We start from the raw sequence: 17,162 nt of genomic DNA on the forward strand, positions 1-17,162 counted from the left end.
ATTTTCGTCAATAAAACTAAATAAGAGTGACAACGTTTAGTTGCTACATGGTACAGCAAACATCACATGTGTTGTTGTGTTGAGACAACTTGTGTTACTGTCTTTCTGAACGGGTGTGAGTCATTGGTATTCACCAAGTACATGGAAAACAAGAAACATCGCGTGGATCGGATTTTAAATGAAACCATCTACAATCTGACCAATACCACTCCACTGGTTGCCAGAGTTAAGATTCATCAACTCAAATTTCTCGGCCATATACTACGTCTTGAAGATGACAAGCCTGTGAAAGAATATGTCCTTTATATTCAACCATATGGGAAGAGGAAGAGACTGTACTAACAGTATGTCCAGAACCTCCTGTGAGATACTGAAGGGATGCCAAAAAAAATTGTTTTGCTTGCCCAAGATCGCAATAGTTGGAGAAAGCTTGTAGTCGCCTGCTCCGCAGGTGACAGATGATGATGATGATGATGTTGTTGTTACAACGTACGTGTTGTACGAAATTTCAGGTATACGGTTGTTGTTGTTGTTGTTGTTGTTGTTGTCATTGATTCCCGGGTATTGATTATCAAAACAACAACGCAAGCACCAAATTACTTACAATCGTTAACCTAATATTAAAAGGACATAGACCGATTCTGGAGGTTATAATTCAGTCTTCGCGAGCTAAAAGTGATGATGCCTATTTTGGTCATGTTATTAGAAACCGTTCGTTATATCCGTCAAAACGAACTATAATGTTTCTCCAGCCAAAAAGCAGCAATTCATATAGGCCAAAGAGTTCTCAAGTTTCTCTTTCATTTATTTTGAGATGTCAACCAATGGTCTGGTATTGCAAGATATCTTTGTGAGCTTACGGTTGTGATCGGCACTTTATTATTTGGAATCCGTTTGTCGTCCGTCGAAGGTAATAAGAATGTTTCCCTAGCTTAGAGGAGTTCAAGGAAGATCGATGCAACATTATCCCTAAAACCCTGTCTTGTGATTGCATTAAGGTCTGTATATTTGAAGAAGCGAATCCGCAGGGTCGTGATACCTATGGTGAACGACGGCAGATTTTTTGATGTTTTCTATCTTTTACATTTACCGTGAGACGAAAACCTTTGAATTCCTATAATTAGTTGGTAAATTTACTTTTTGAGAATTGCATTTACATATATCATTAATTCTGAGCTATTATAAAAACACATACCATAATCAGGAATTTACCTATACGACTATAAATTTACAAATACAAGTCAAAAACCCATTTAATCAAAAAATAAGATATAGTAAAAAACACGTGGGTGAGAAGCTTTATATAGGTAATTCACTGGATTATATATCGTTCCAATGTATCATAATTACCTATTATTATAGAGTAGGGCAATTACACTTTCAAGTTTAACCTTTAGTAACTCTAACAAACTTACTTATCTCCAATAGGCAACAAATTAATGGAATTTTTCTATCAAATAGATGAAAATCTCCCGGGAAAATCTATCCATTTGCATGATTTGTGTGCTTCTGCATTTTTAAAGCGGGCTTTAAGCCTTTTTATAATAGATTCATATTTCATACATTTCTAACCTACATTTAAACTTTCTTGGCAGCGTTTTAAGTCTGGTTTTTAAATATCATTCGACTCATTACAATCTAAGCATTTGGCATTTTGGATCGGCATGAGATTGCATATTGCTTGGAAAATAGTAATAGGATGCATTGCAAAATTAGAACAGATGTAACCCTTGGTCTTCCGCCTCTTGTGATCTTCTTGGTCCCCAAAAACATTGAACTTGTCAAGGTTTAATATGGTATTAAGTAAATAATGACCACTGATGTAAATAATGCTTTCACATGTTTTGACCTTCTCCAAATTCACGAAACAAGAAGACTAATAAATGATTGCTGAAAACATTAATTCCTTGCATGGACACTGAATACAAGGCAATAGGACTTTGCTGCAACTTTCAAATATTGTGTTACTTTCATTTAAATGTACGCTGCGACCTCAATATTGGGACCATTGCAACAAATGAGGTGTCATAATGGATGCATATTCCACATTTGACATACAATTAACAGTTTTTGGATAATTGGCAATCATTAAAGGGGGTAGATGTTTATATGAGGGCGAACTGAACTATCCCTTACGAATGCTTACCGTCTTGCATTGGACAGGCAGAGTTGGAACAACATCATCAAAAGGGTCACATCGGGTCAGTCATGACCCATAGGACGACGACGACGACGATATTATTATTATTATTATCATTATTATTATTATTATTATCATTATTATTATTATTATTATCATTATTATTATTATTATTATTATTATTATTATTATTATTATTGTTGTTATTAGTATTATTATTATTATTATTATTATTATTATTATTATTATTATTATTATTATTATTATTATTATTATCATTATTATTACACAATACTTAATAGGGCGCTCTACGGAGCACACAGCGCCTTACAAAAGCGACAAAAGCACAGAATAGCAATACACAAGCAATAATACAGAAAAAATGCAGAATAATCAACTCTAGAACAAGTGTGTTTTCAGGCGTTTTTTGAATACAGACAGACGCCGATTCCCTGATGTCAACGGGGAGACTATTCCAAAGGCGAGGTGCAACAACAACAAAGGAATTATCTCCGACTCGTTTTTAGATCGAGGAACAGCAAGTCTTGTTGCATCAGTAGAAGAACGAAGTCTGTGTCTGTATCCGCCAGTAGCAACATCCTGAAGTAGCTGGACAAGATCAGTGAGATATGTAGGGGCCTGGTTATTTAGACATTTAAATTCATATAGAATGATTTTGTAAATAATTCTTTTTTACCGGTAACCAATGGAGCAACAGCAAGAGGCCATCAGAGGATTGATCCCGTCCACCATGTCCACAAGCATGGACTAGCCGCGCAGCCTTAATGAGGGCCTTAAACGCTTTTTTTTAAATATCCGCATTATTTTTGTTACAACCAAACACCCGATATGGATGGAGAGCCCTTTCCTAAAATATTGATCAATTGTCTATAGACCTGGACGGTGTTGAGAAACTTCTTCAAGAATTGGCCCCAATCATATGTCATATCGTCACCAAGAACTACAGCAGAGCCAAGGGGTCCATGACACAAATTCTCCAACAATTATAGTGGCCAACACTGGAACAACGTAGAAAGCAATCTCGTTTAACCACCATGTTTAAGATACAAAATGATACCATTGCCATACCCATACCGGATTATATCAATCGTCAAGCAATGAAAATTACAAGGCAATACCATCCTGCCACATTCAGAGTAATGGAAACCAACAGAAATGTATACAAAAACAGTTTTTATCCTCGCACAAGCCGAGACTGGAACGACCGCCCTTCATATATTCTCAACATAACTAGCACTAAAGCTTCAAAGCAGACATTTCAAATCACATCATGAAGTAGCTCATTCCTTTTTTTAAAATGTGTTTTGTTCATCCAAATCCATCATTCGTATCTCAATTAGATATTGCTTTTAGCAACGTTATTGAGTATTTTGTAGATATAGAGGTAGAACTGACATTTTAGCATGTAATATGCAATTAGCACGTTCATCATGGTAATATTTCTCTCTTGTTCAGTTGTTTAGGTATTATCTTGTACCTCCTTCATAAATTGAGCAGAAATACCACATTGCCAACAAAAAGATGATGAATATTTTAAATCTAATTACAGAAAGTAATCATCATATCCGAATTAATACGGTTTTTATTGATACCAATGAATACACGCACAGTTTTGTTGATAGTGCCAGTGATATGTGGCCGTACACTACGAATGAGCCGTAAAGTCGTCAAATTGTATTCTGAGTTGCAGTGTAAAATGTGCATGAAGGTCGTATTCATAGGGACCTTAATTTGGTGCGACATGTTTCTCATTTGATAGTTTAAACCAATCAATCCTATTGCTGAAGAGGATAATAGTCTTCTACCTATTTCTATAGAATCCTTAAATAGCTCTAGTCTTTGTTTGCTTTGACTGTTCAAGTGGTGGGTTACAAAGCATTGTATTTTGTCTAGGTATATATACATATAATCAACAATTAACAATGAGAGGACATTCCTGAACCTCGTTGACTTGGGGATTTTCACGCTCTTGCATCACAACACCTCCACAGCCTATGTCACTGACATCAACAGTCAACTTAAACTGCTTCTGAAAATCAGGTGGAATTAAAAAAGCGCAGTGATTTATAGTGCGCTACGCACAGGCACAACGCCTAGACGTTGATCCACAAGCCTCAGCACACTTTTAGGTTGTCGCTGACCACTACGGCCCACATCATTCCATAAACCATTTAACAACAAATCAGGGACTTTGCTGCTTCAAGAGCGCACACCCTAGACATACCACAAATAACCATCGCCACCAGGATCAACTCCCGAGTTTCGTACGGGTTACAACGAGACAATTAGCAGTTAGTTCCGTGTCCAGGGAATTTCAAACTAACTCAATTTTTTTTCACGAGAGCGTAATAGGCTGGTTTTTGAGCGTAATTAGCACTGGTAAACTCATGAGCATTGATTTAACCTTGTGATATACATTTTGCATTCTTTTTGGCAAATCAGTCAAAGGACTACCTGAAAAGTTAGGACAAGAACTTTCTGTAATACCCATCCAGACCTGGAAATGCTTTCTTGTTTTCAGGTGTGGGGTATTGCCCAATTTTGGTTTTCATAGGTTTCGTCTGACCTTGACCTACACCATATCTTAAGTATGTAACTGTGGCATGGCAAAACTAACTTTTTACCAGATTGACTGTCAAATGCTAATAGTAATGCCAGACACGCTTTTTTAATTGTGGTAATAATTATTCTAGTGCTTGTAAAACTTCCTTGAAAAGTTACCTTGAAGGGGGTGATCAATTTGATCTTGACCCTCTTACATCACAACACCTCCACAGCCTATGTTACTGGAATCAACAGTCAACTTGAACTGCTTCTGAAAATCAGGTGCAATTAGCACTGGTGAACTCATGAGTATTGATTTGATCTTGTGATATGCATTTTTCATTCTTTTTTAGCAAATCAGTCAAAGCATTTGACTCAAAGGACTATCTGAAAAGTTGCGACAGAACATTTTATGTAATACCCATACCCAGAAATCTAGAAAGTGTCTTCTTGTTAGTGTGGGATATTGCCTAATTGCTTCAATTTTAGCTTTGATAGGTTTCATGTGACCTTGACCTGCAACATATCCTAAGCATGTAACTGTGGCATGGCAAAACTCACTTTTTACCAGATGGGCTGCCAATTGTACTTCAGACAGCTTCTTTAACAGTTGATGGAGTTGTTCCATGTGTTGTTCCCAAGTTTGACGTTGAACAACCAAATCATCCACATACGCTTCACAACCATCTATGTCTGCTACAATTTGGTTTACCATTCTTTGGAAAGTTTTAGACGCATTTGGGAATCAAATTTGCAATTTAACTTTGTTGGTCTTGAGAAAGACGACCTAACATTTGATTTGATCTCTTACTAATTACAGCTAATACCAGTACCTAAACATCAAATTAGCTGAGTATTTATTTGTAATTGTAATGCACCACCGCTGCCTGGGACGAAACGTTTGGTTTCAATATATTGTGTACTGGGTATCCATGAATCATATAACAGCATAATCGAGAAAACTATCCCGTTTGTAGACAGCAATTTATCACAACCTTACTATCTGCTAAAGATGCCAGCCGATGAAGTGAAATCGTTCCAGATGCGCGCAAAATTGTGTATAGCATTGTTTCAAGATTGTAAGTATCGCCACGCCTGATTTAATTTTTAGGGCTTTTCATTTAGCGGACTTCAGTGTTTCAGCTGCGCTGCTGTTGCGATATAAATAAAGATAACATAGTACAGAGCCCTCTGAGAAACCTTCAAGTTGTTGACATTTAAAGAACGTTGTTCAAGGACTATCATACGCCTAAGGAAGAAGTATGTATCGCTCTATCATATTTCGAAATATATCTTTTTCTCTCTGAGTATTCATATCATACAATATTGCCAATTGTATTTCTTCTTTTTTATCTTTCAATATTTTTGGCTTCAAAGCTTTCCAAATAATTGTATTCTGATCGTATTAAAGTCATAAGCAGCGTCGACAGAGATTTGTGTATCCAGACATTGCTTCGGGATACTTATAGAGCTTGATACTTTATTAACGGTAAGAGAACGACGGAAATGGTGATACTGTATCCGAATTAAAACAAAATACGAATATACTTTCTACTGGTTGCTATAGCACGGCGGACAGTGTGTTCTTACTTTCTTTCAGGTAACATTTAGCAAGGCAAAGAAAACCCTTTAGACAGTGTGGTCTTTACGGGGGTTGTTGAACCCCCAAATGAGTTGTTTTGCTAATTCATTCCCCAAAAGAAAATTTCAACCCCCATAAACTGAACTCCCGACCCATAGAAAATTTTAATCCCCTTAAGGGATAGGGTATGAACGTTTGGACAGTATTTATTGTGGGACATTAGAGCACATCAGACATATCTAATTGCATTCTGAATACGAAGAATGTCCTTCTGATATTAAATAATTTTGATTTTTTGAAATTCGCAATGTAATACACATTTTTATGGCAAATGATTAAAAATTGATATTTTTGATATTTAACCGTACTCGAAGTAAACTTTTGATGATTTATACTTAAAGTGTATGTAGGTGGGATGAAAAGCCGACGATCAATTGAAAATTTTGACCTTTCGTATTGAAGATAGGTCTTTTTGTGAAAAAAATTCAATATGAAAGGTCAAAATTTTCAATTGATCGTCGGCTTTTCCTCCCAGCTACATACACTTTAAGAATATATCATTAGATTTATAAAATTTACTTCGAGGTCGACTGTTATATCAAAAATGTGAAAAATATCAAATTTTAATAATTTGTCATAAAATTTTGTATTATATCGTGAATTTCAAAAAATGAAATATATTTGATATCAGAAAGACATTCTTCGTATTCAGAATGCAATTCGATATGTCTGATGTGCTCTCGTGTTCCTTAAAAAATACTGTCGAAACGCTCAAAACGCTCATTCCAGATCCCTTACCCCCCCAAGAAGTGTGAAATTTAAAATTGACCAGGCAAACACAAAATTTCACTTTAATTTGGGGCTAAATTGGTGGAGAATTGAACATGTGTTTTTTTTTTTTACAAAGACCACACTGATTCTTTATCAACTTTATGGGATGTTTGCAAACATGTAGCGTCTGAAGTCCTCATTACCGCACCGTAATTTAAACAAACCTCGGCATTAGTATATGCAGGTATCATGTGACGAAAATAGTAAACACAACGCAAAGTGGTGTATTTGAGAATCAAGGATGTGGAAGAGGGTAATATAATCGCTTAGTGGTGAAGCTAAGGATCGAGGATGTGAAGGAGAAGGGTAATATGGTCAGTTAAACTAAAATGACCATCACTTCAAACACTTGAAAAGACCCACGCATCGTCCAACAAATGGCAAGGACGCTTTTTCCAAAGTGGAGTGAACAATAAAAGAACAGTAATCTTAGCAGAGGGTTTAGATCAAATGCCAAGGACGCTTTTTCCAAAGTGGAGTGAACAATAAAAGAACAGTAATCTTAACAGAGGAGTTAGATCAAGTGTTTTAATACTAAAAAAGTCTCGTCTTCTTGTCTTCCGCAGGAAAAAGTGGTTAGGTATTTCAAGGAGCAACAATGACCAGCATTTTGATAAAAAGAAACAAAATACCTACTTACCCTTTTGAAACATATTTTGGTCAGTTAAACAAAAATGACCATAGCACTTGAAAAGACCCACGCATAGTCTAACAAATGCGAAGGACACTTTTCCGGAGAGTGAACGTCAAAAAGCTTCAAAAGAACATGATAATCTAAGAGGATTTAGATCAAGTGTAGCATTTTAAGCTGAAATCCCCTTTTTGACCCCGTGACCCTTGTGTGACCTTTGACCCGGATCTGGTCACGTATCATGTTACATCTTGGACAGTGGTGCTTGTGACCAAGTTTGATATAAAATTTGATCGGTTGAGCCCATATTTATTGGTCGAGCTATGAGTTTTAAAATATTGGACGAGACGTAGTCGAGTCAATATTTTACAACTCATAGCGAGCCCAATAAATATTGGGCGTAAAGCATCCAATTTTATCATTATTATGTTTTGGATCTAATATTATCACAACTTGGATCCATCAAAACATAATAATGGTCAAAATCGGCCTCAGCATAAAGGAGCAGTGGACGTGTTGCCAGAAAAAAGAAGAAGAAGAATAAAGAAACAGTTAGATTTTAAGACCTAGCCGTGACGTACGTCACGGCTAGGTAATGCCTTTGCAACATCTTGCCACAGAGTCATGTTAAACATCAAGCGTGTGGATCGGATTTTAAATGAAACCATCTACAATCTGACCAACACCACTCCATCAACTCAAATTTCTCGGCCATATACTGCGTCTTGAAGATGGCGAGCCTTGTGTCCTTTATATTCAACCACAAGGGAAGAGGAAACCGGAACGGCAGCGCACACTGTACTTACAGAATGTCCAGAACCTCCTGGGAGATACTGAAGGGATGCTGTTTCGCTTGCCCAAGATCGCATTAGTTGGAGAATGCTTGTAGTCGCCTGCTCCGCAGGTGACTGACTGATGATGATGATGATGATGATGATGTTGTTGTTGTTGTTGTTGTTGTTGTTGTTACAACGTACGTGTTGAAATTTCAGGTATACGGTTGTTGTTGTTGTTGTTATTGATTCCTGGGTATTGATTATCAAAACAACAACGCAAGCACCAAATTTCTCACAATTGTTGACCTAATATTAAAAGGACCGATTCTGGAGCTTATAATTCTTGGCGAGCTAAAAGTGATGATGCCTATTTTGTTCATGTTATTAGAAACCGTTCGTCATATCCGTCAAAGCCAATAATAATGTTTCTCCAGCCAAAAGGCTTCATTATAAGCCAAAAAGTTCTCAAGTTTCTCTTTCATTTATTTCAATATATCAACCAATGGTCTGGTATTGCAAGATATCATTGTGAGCTTACGGTTGTGATCGGTACTTTATTTATTTGGAATCTGTTTGTTGTCCATCGAAGGCAATAAGGATGTTTCCCTAGCTTAGAGGAGTTCAAGGAAGATCGATGCAACATTATCCCTAAAACCCTGTCTTGTGATTGCATTAAGGTCTGTATATTTGAAGAAACGAATCCGCAGGGTCGTGATACCTATGGTGAACGACGGCAGATTGTTTTATGTTCTCTTCCTTTTTCATTTATCTTGAGACGAAAACCTTTTTACATTTTGAGAATTGCATTCATATATATCATTAATTCTGAGCTATTATAAAACACATACAAATCCAAGTCAGAAACCCATTTAAACAAAAAATAAGATATAGTAAAAAACACGTGGGTGAGAAGCTTCATATGGGTAATTCACTGGATTATATATCGTTCCAATTTATCATAATTATCTATTATTATAGAGTAGGGCAATTACATTTTCAAGTTTAACCTTTAGTAACTCTAACAAACTTACTTATCTATCAAATAGATGAAAATCTCCCGGGAAAATCTATCCATTCCCAGCAAACACAAAAACGTTTTAAAAACGTTTGAAATAAGTTATATTTTGGCTTTTGGTTTAGGTAAAAACATTTTAATAACATTAAAATGTCGGGTTATATAAAGGTCATGATAACGTTTTAAAACGTTTTGGATGAAACACACACTACAACAATATTTTATAAATGTTTTCCAAAAATGTTATTGTAAACTATTTTGCAAACATTTTTGCCAAATATTATGTCAATACTTAAATAACATTATGTTAAAATATTTGAACCCAGCAAACACAGAAATGTTCTTAAAATATTTTTTCAAAACCTTTTAATAACATTTAAATGTCGGGTTATATAAAGGTCATGAAAACGTTTTTAAAACGTTATTGAAAATATTTTGGGCAAACATTTGTCGCAAAATATTTGTTCAACCCCAAAATAACATTCTATTTAGAATGTTTTGTATCAAGTTTTTAAGAATGTTTTGGAATGTTATTAAAACGTTTTTATCCCTTAATATAACCCGACATTTACACGTTTTCTGTAAAACATTTTCGTTTGCTGAGCAGTAGATTATCAAAAAATGTTTTTTAAGGTTATGAAAACGTTTAATACTCTTAATATACCCTTTATATAACCCGACATTTAAACGTTTCCTGACAACCTTTTATCATGTTTATAACCTTTTGCGAATGATGTAGAAAACGTTTTGTGTTTGCTGGGTTTGTGTGCTTCTACATTTTTAAAGCGGGCTTTAACCCCCTGAGCTCTACCTGCCGATCTAACATTGCCTCTGATTGGTCAAGTACATGATATCTTCATTTTAATCACCAATCAGAATGGAGCTTTGCAAATAATTCACCCCAATTTTTTGCGTGGTGAAATTATTCTAACAATGTTGCTGATTGGTCCAATTGATAATGAAAACTTCTTTTTGGCCAATCGGCAGGTAGTTCTCATGGGGGTTAAGACTTTTTTTTTTAAATAATAGATTCATATTTCATACATTTTTAACCTACATTTAAACTTTCTTGGCAGCGTTTTAAGTCTGGTTTCTAAATATCATTCGACTCATTACAATATAAGCATTTGGCATAGTTTGGATCGACATGAGATCATAAACTGCTTGGAATGAGCAGATATTGCCTTGTAAAAATAACGTGGTTTCCGTTTAGTAATAGGATGCATTGCAAAATATTAATCATGTTAATGTTAAAATTTGAAATTCCTCTACAACGAGTACGGAAACATATCTATAGAATTTCTATTCATTGTTCTATTAAAGGAGTATTTCGTGATCATAGCATCCTCTAATTATGTCATTTTTCATTAGATATCAACGAAAAAAACCTATTCCCAAAATTTCAGTTGATTCCGATTTTGCGTTCGCGAGTTATGCATGATTATGTGTATTACACTGCTCCATAGACAATGCGTTGTAATTTCGTTCTGGTGCACCAGAACGAAATTCAAATTTCACGATATCTTTGCTAAACGAATTAATATGCAAGAAATATTTTGTACATAAACATTATCTAGCCAGAGGTTTCCAGTGATATAAAAATCTCAACTTTTTTTGAGAAAAGTGGGGGATGAGGCTGTGGATCACGAAATGTCCTTTTAATTGATTTTTATAGCATTATTAGTGTTTACAATAAAGCATGCAGCGTGTCAGCATCCTCTTAAAGCGAGTGATGGAAGGAGCCATACTTTTCCAGTTTTACCCATTTTACCTAAAAACCTGCATTGTTCTGATACATATTAATACATTGATCTTGTAGGAAATGACTCGAAGAAGCCTTTGATAGCATTTATATTTCCATATAGGTCTAGCAGTTCTTCCCCCTCCCAAGCAAAATCATGCACATTGGGCGGAAATAGTCCATACAGGACCAACGCAATATTTTGTACTATAATCAACGCCGTCAGGCGTTGGTCCTTATAGATCCGACATATCCTCCCTTGGAAAGTCAAGGGAAATGTCAAACTGACTAACCACGCCTACTGACAGCTACTGACGATATTTAGCCAATCAGATTAGACTTGCCTTCCACCTGCCAACTACTAGCTTCCAGCTTTGGATCTAACACCACTATTGCGTAACAATATCGATAATCATGTCCATTCATTCATTCATTCAATTTATCTATGTCCTCTTCAATTGGGAAACTATTGAAGATTTTCCCCGGGACTTTTGATAATAGAGGTTATCCACTTCACTCATGTGTGACTTCTAACAAAAGGCACTGGTTCCCGTAGTATTCGTCATTCAAACTAATTCAATGCACGACCTCGGAGTTACCTGCATGACTTTGGCGGGCTATTTTGAAACAGTCATGGTTGCACATGCAGCAGGTACTTCTTTAGAATGTCCTAAACAAGGTATAGCAGTCGTTGATAGGACATGCGGCTTATAGAACATGGATAACCTCTATTCCTGTCCCATATAAATCAATGGTTAAGAAGATACTTGGCGATTATTTGACCCGTGACTCGGGCTGAAATGTTCTTTTTCAAGTTCTTCACTTTGTAGGTTGCGCACATTATACAGGGTTTTTTTTGGGGGGGGTGGCCATCGTTTCATTTTATCATTAGGCCTCAGTTATTATTATTTGTTTTACAATACTATAAAAATGGATGACGCCGCTATTTTGCATGCTTCGAATAAACTAAATTTTACATGGACATGGTTTTCCGACAGGATATGGGAAGAGCTTTATTTTCCAGTCAGCGCCAATTTGTGTTAATTTTCTTTAAAATGTCGACATCGCCATAAAATGTATCATTTACTTGATTTGTCGTTTAGTCCAATTCCTATTAAAGTGAGGTAGGTCTATTCTCTTTCTTTACTAACACAATATTTCAAGAGTTTGTTTCCAAAAGGCATTAGTTCAATAGCTGTCTTGTGTAACATTTTGCTGGAATATTTTTACATTCTAAAGTTTAAATGACATTTAACGATTGGAATGGATATGTTTGCACATCTGGCTTGTTCTCTTTCAATAATAGATTTGTCCCTAAAATTGTCAAATCCAAGGTTTTAAAATGGCTGCCATTGCACTTGATGCCCTTTTCTTCTTCGCACGTGGGAAGTTAAAGGGATTTGCAATTATTTTTCAAAATATTATTGTTACATGTATAACTATATATTCTACTACGCCAATGTTATTAGAGTGGCAAGGTTACTGCTACTCAATATTTTCAAATAAAAAATCCCACAAAACAGTCTTTGGACTTAATGCCTTTTGGAACCAAACTCTTCATTTAATGATGTTCAAATTCATTTGCTCTACAAAATAAACATTGACAACTAAGAAAACCAACAAGTAGCCTATAGATGACTTCGTATGGGTCTTTAAAAACTTTCATAAATGGGACCAAGTTTAAAAAGGGTGAAAAGCCACACAGGAAAGATTTTTAAACTTTGGCCGCTTTTTACGTTTTGAAACGTTTTTTGGTAGATATTAATTCTTTTTTTGAGGTAAAAAAATATTGCGCGCTAAGTGGTTCTTTGTATTTCGCGGTTAATGGGGCTTTGTAGCCCTGCGGGCAAACTAGTTGGATATCCATATTTTGGGGTGAGTGGTTTTTTGAAGCTCCGAGGGGCAAACTAGTTGGATATCCATATTTCGCGGTTAGCGGTTCTTTGTAGCCCTGCGGGGCAAACTAGTTGGATATCCATATTTCGCGGTTTGTGGTTTAAATCAAAACCCTAAATTCAAATAGTAATCACAGGCCCTTTCATGCCTTCAGGATTAAAGAAATATACTGTGATTTTTTTCCGTTCCTTTTTTTTTCACATGCATTTGAAATATCAACACATTCAACAGTAGGCCTACTTGCGAGTGGTATCGCCTTTTATTTTATTTTACTCACTCTGTTATTTCCAGTTTGGTGTTAAAGGGTTAATGTACGATTTCTTCAAATTTTTAATTTGTCATTATATATTCTAAATGCTGAAATAATACCAGTAATAGGCCCTAATTATCGGGAATGGCTTCTGTCCATTTTGAACTGAAATAACGAGGTAAACACTGTTTGTTATTTTGGCCGTTTAACACGCAGTTCTATAAAGTCATAATTCTTGAATTATGACTTTATGTCGAACTTTGCTCTGTTTACCTACAAACACAACAAATTTGGCTGATTCCATTTAAATGCAAGTTGTGACATGTGTATACATTACAAATATGCCATAAAATCAGGTTTGAAAAAATTAACCAAATTCATATTATAAGATCGTACATTGTGACTTTAATAAATCAAAGTTCAGTTCCAAATAAACGGTGTGTAGAATTGATGTTCTTTTAGCTTTTTTAATGGTATCACGGTTAGGCCTATCGACAAATGTGACAATATTAAATTTAAAAAAGAAAACAAACCTAGAATCATACAAATGACTTTTTGTTAACACTGATTAGGCCTACATTATCTCTGCACTGATATAGCAACAAAAACTTTCATTTAATTCATACCAGCCCGATTTACACTGGTCATGGAAAATAGTAGATATCTACTATTTCCATGCACTGGTAACGACCTCAAAAGTTTGTATTGCTTTGATTGCATTATCAAAATCAATCGATTGGGATACCAAGTACTTGAGATGACTTGAGAGTCCCAGTTATGTAATAGATGCGGTTGAATGATGGCCCGAATGATGGGCGGGACTATTTCCCATATTTGGATTCATGACGTAACTTATCGACTGGTTTGGTTTTGGTCACTGTTTATTATAATGAGGGTGCACTGCTGGGGGTAGCGAACGGATTTGTAAGGACCAACGCCTGACGGCGTTGATTATGGTGCTAAATATTGCGTTGGTCCTGTATGGACTAGGCGGAAATGAAGTCCATTACATCCAATACCCCTTGTACGTGACCTTTATTTGTCTCAATAAAAACATCTACCAAAAAGTAATTACCCCCTTTAATGAACGACCATTATTCCAAAACGGTTGATAGTATGCCAAATATGGGATATGCATTCAAAGCAGAATTTATTTCTGTGTATTATGACACCTCATTTGTTACAATGGTCCCAATATTGATGTCGCAGCGCACATTTAAATGAAGGTAACCTAAGATTTGAAAGTTGCAGTAAAATACCATTGCCAATCTCGTTTAACCACTATGTTTTAGATACAAAATGAAACCACTGCCATACCCATACCGGACTACATTAATCGTCAGGCAATGAAAATTACACATTGTCAAATTCAGAGTAATGAAAATCAACAGGAATATTCAACTTTCTGCATATTCTCAACATAACTAACACTGAAAGCTTCAAAGCAGCTATTTTAGATCACATCATCATCATGAAGTCACTCATTCCTTTTTAAATGTGTTTTTTTTCATCCAAATCCATCATTCCTATCTCAATTAGATATTGCTTTTAGCGACATTATTGAGTATTTTGTAGATATAGATGTAGAACTGACATTTAAGATATTTTTCGCTGAATAGCAACAAAGTTATAACCACAAGTATCAGCATGTAATATGCAATTAGCACGTTCATCATCGTAAGATTTCTCTCTTGTTCAGCTGTTTAGAATATTATCTTGTACCTCCTTCATAAATTGAGCAGAGATATCACATTGCCAACTAAAAGATGATGAATATTTTAAATCTAATTACAGAAAGTAATCATCATATCCAAATTAATATACGGTTTTTATTGATACATAAATAAATAAATACATGCACAGTTGTGTTGATAGTGCCAGTGAGGATAACAGTGGAATCTTGTACAAAACGTTTCTCATCATTTATTTATTTTAATCATATTTATGCAGGGTAGCCCAATTCAGCAAAATAGCTAGACTTCTCCGTAGTCCACTTGCCCATTTTGCATACTCTGGCTATTACATTTAAGCATAAAACTCTGATTTATATTGATTTGTGTGCAACTGATAGATTTTCACATCTGTATCTGATCTTTTCAGTCACCGCACTCCCTCTGTTTGTTAGCTTCCCAAGTGGGGATTTTCGACGTTCGCTATCAATAAACTGGTAGATTCCAAAATCAGAATTTGTCAGTATTAAGGGGTACTACTACACCCCTGTCCAATTTTGTGCCTATTTTTGCATTTTTCTCAAAAATTATAGCGCATTGGGGACAAGCAAGATATGTATATTATAGGGGCAAGGACTACAACTACTGCACTGGAAATTTTTATTTCAGCACAGACAACAGTTGTGGAGTTACAGTCAAAAATCAGGGAAAACCAATAATTATTTGATCAATAAATCAATAACTACTTGCTTTGAGTTGCTGAATTTTCAGTGCAGTAATTGTAGTCCTTGCCCCTATAATATACATATCTTACTAGTCACCAAGGTGCTATAATGTTTGAGAAAAATGCAAAAATAGGCACAAAATTGGCCAGGGGTGTTAGTACCCCTAAAAGTGGGCCATTATAATTATGCAAGATAATGTTGCATTCAATTACTTTTATTGTCACTAATCATCTGCTATTCTTAATTCTTTATGACCATTTTACTATTGAATAATTTAATTTTAATAAACATCAGTATAATTTTGAGTTCAACGAAAGGGGTTCATCATGACTAATAATAACATATTTTTAATAAAATTCGACTATGGCATATTTTCGTGGTTCTCTATCAATAAACTGGTATATTCTAAAATCAGAATTGTTCAGTATTAAAGTGAGCCATTATAATTATGCAAGATAATGTTGCACTCAATTACCTTTATTGTCACTAATCATCTGATATTCTTAATTCTTTATGACCATTTTACTATTGAATACTTTAATTTTAATAAACATCAGTATAATTTTGAGTTCAACGAAATGGGTTCATTATGACTAATAATAACATATTTTTAATCAAATTCGACTATGGCATAGTCTACAAAATAGCTGGTCTAACATGGGGCCTTGCTATACATTTGATACAAAACTGAAAAATGAACAATTATCAACATGCAATTCATATAACATATACAACTATTAGATAAAAATTAAAATACAAAAATAATAAAAGTACGTGAAAACATATCATTTACAGGAACAAGTACCAGTACATGCTCAAAATTTTAAGTTTTAAATATTTCCAAAACATTTGGAACTTCTTACTTCGTCCAGATTGTACTCTTGCAAGATCAAACTCCACCTCACCAGTCATTGGTTTTTGTTCTGCATCCTGTTGATGAAAGTGAGGGGATTGTGATCTGCGAAGACAAGCACAGGGTATATCGTGGTACCTAATTACACATCAAAAGGTAGTGATGACAGACACTCCTTTTTAATTGTGGTAATAATATTTCTAGTGCTTTTTAAACTTCCTTCTTTAAAGTTCCTTGAAAAGTGACCTTGAAAGGGAGATCAATTTGATTTTTACCCTCTTGCATCACAACACCTCCACAACATATGTCACTTTCATCAACAGCCAACTTGAACTGCTTCTGAAAATCAGGTGGAATTAGCACTGGTGAACCCATGAGCATTGATTTGACCTTGTGATATGCATTTTGGATTCTTTTTGGCAAACCAGTCAAAGGACTATATAAAGAGTTGAGATAGAACTTTCTGTAATACCGAACGAGACCTAGA

The sequence above is a fragment of the Amphiura filiformis genome, chromosome 6 (assembly GCF_039555335.1).
Source record: "Amphiura filiformis chromosome 6, Afil_fr2py, whole genome shotgun sequence".
In the NCBI taxonomy this organism is placed as follows: domain Eukaryota; kingdom Metazoa; phylum Echinodermata; class Ophiuroidea; order Amphilepidida; family Amphiuridae; genus Amphiura; species Amphiura filiformis.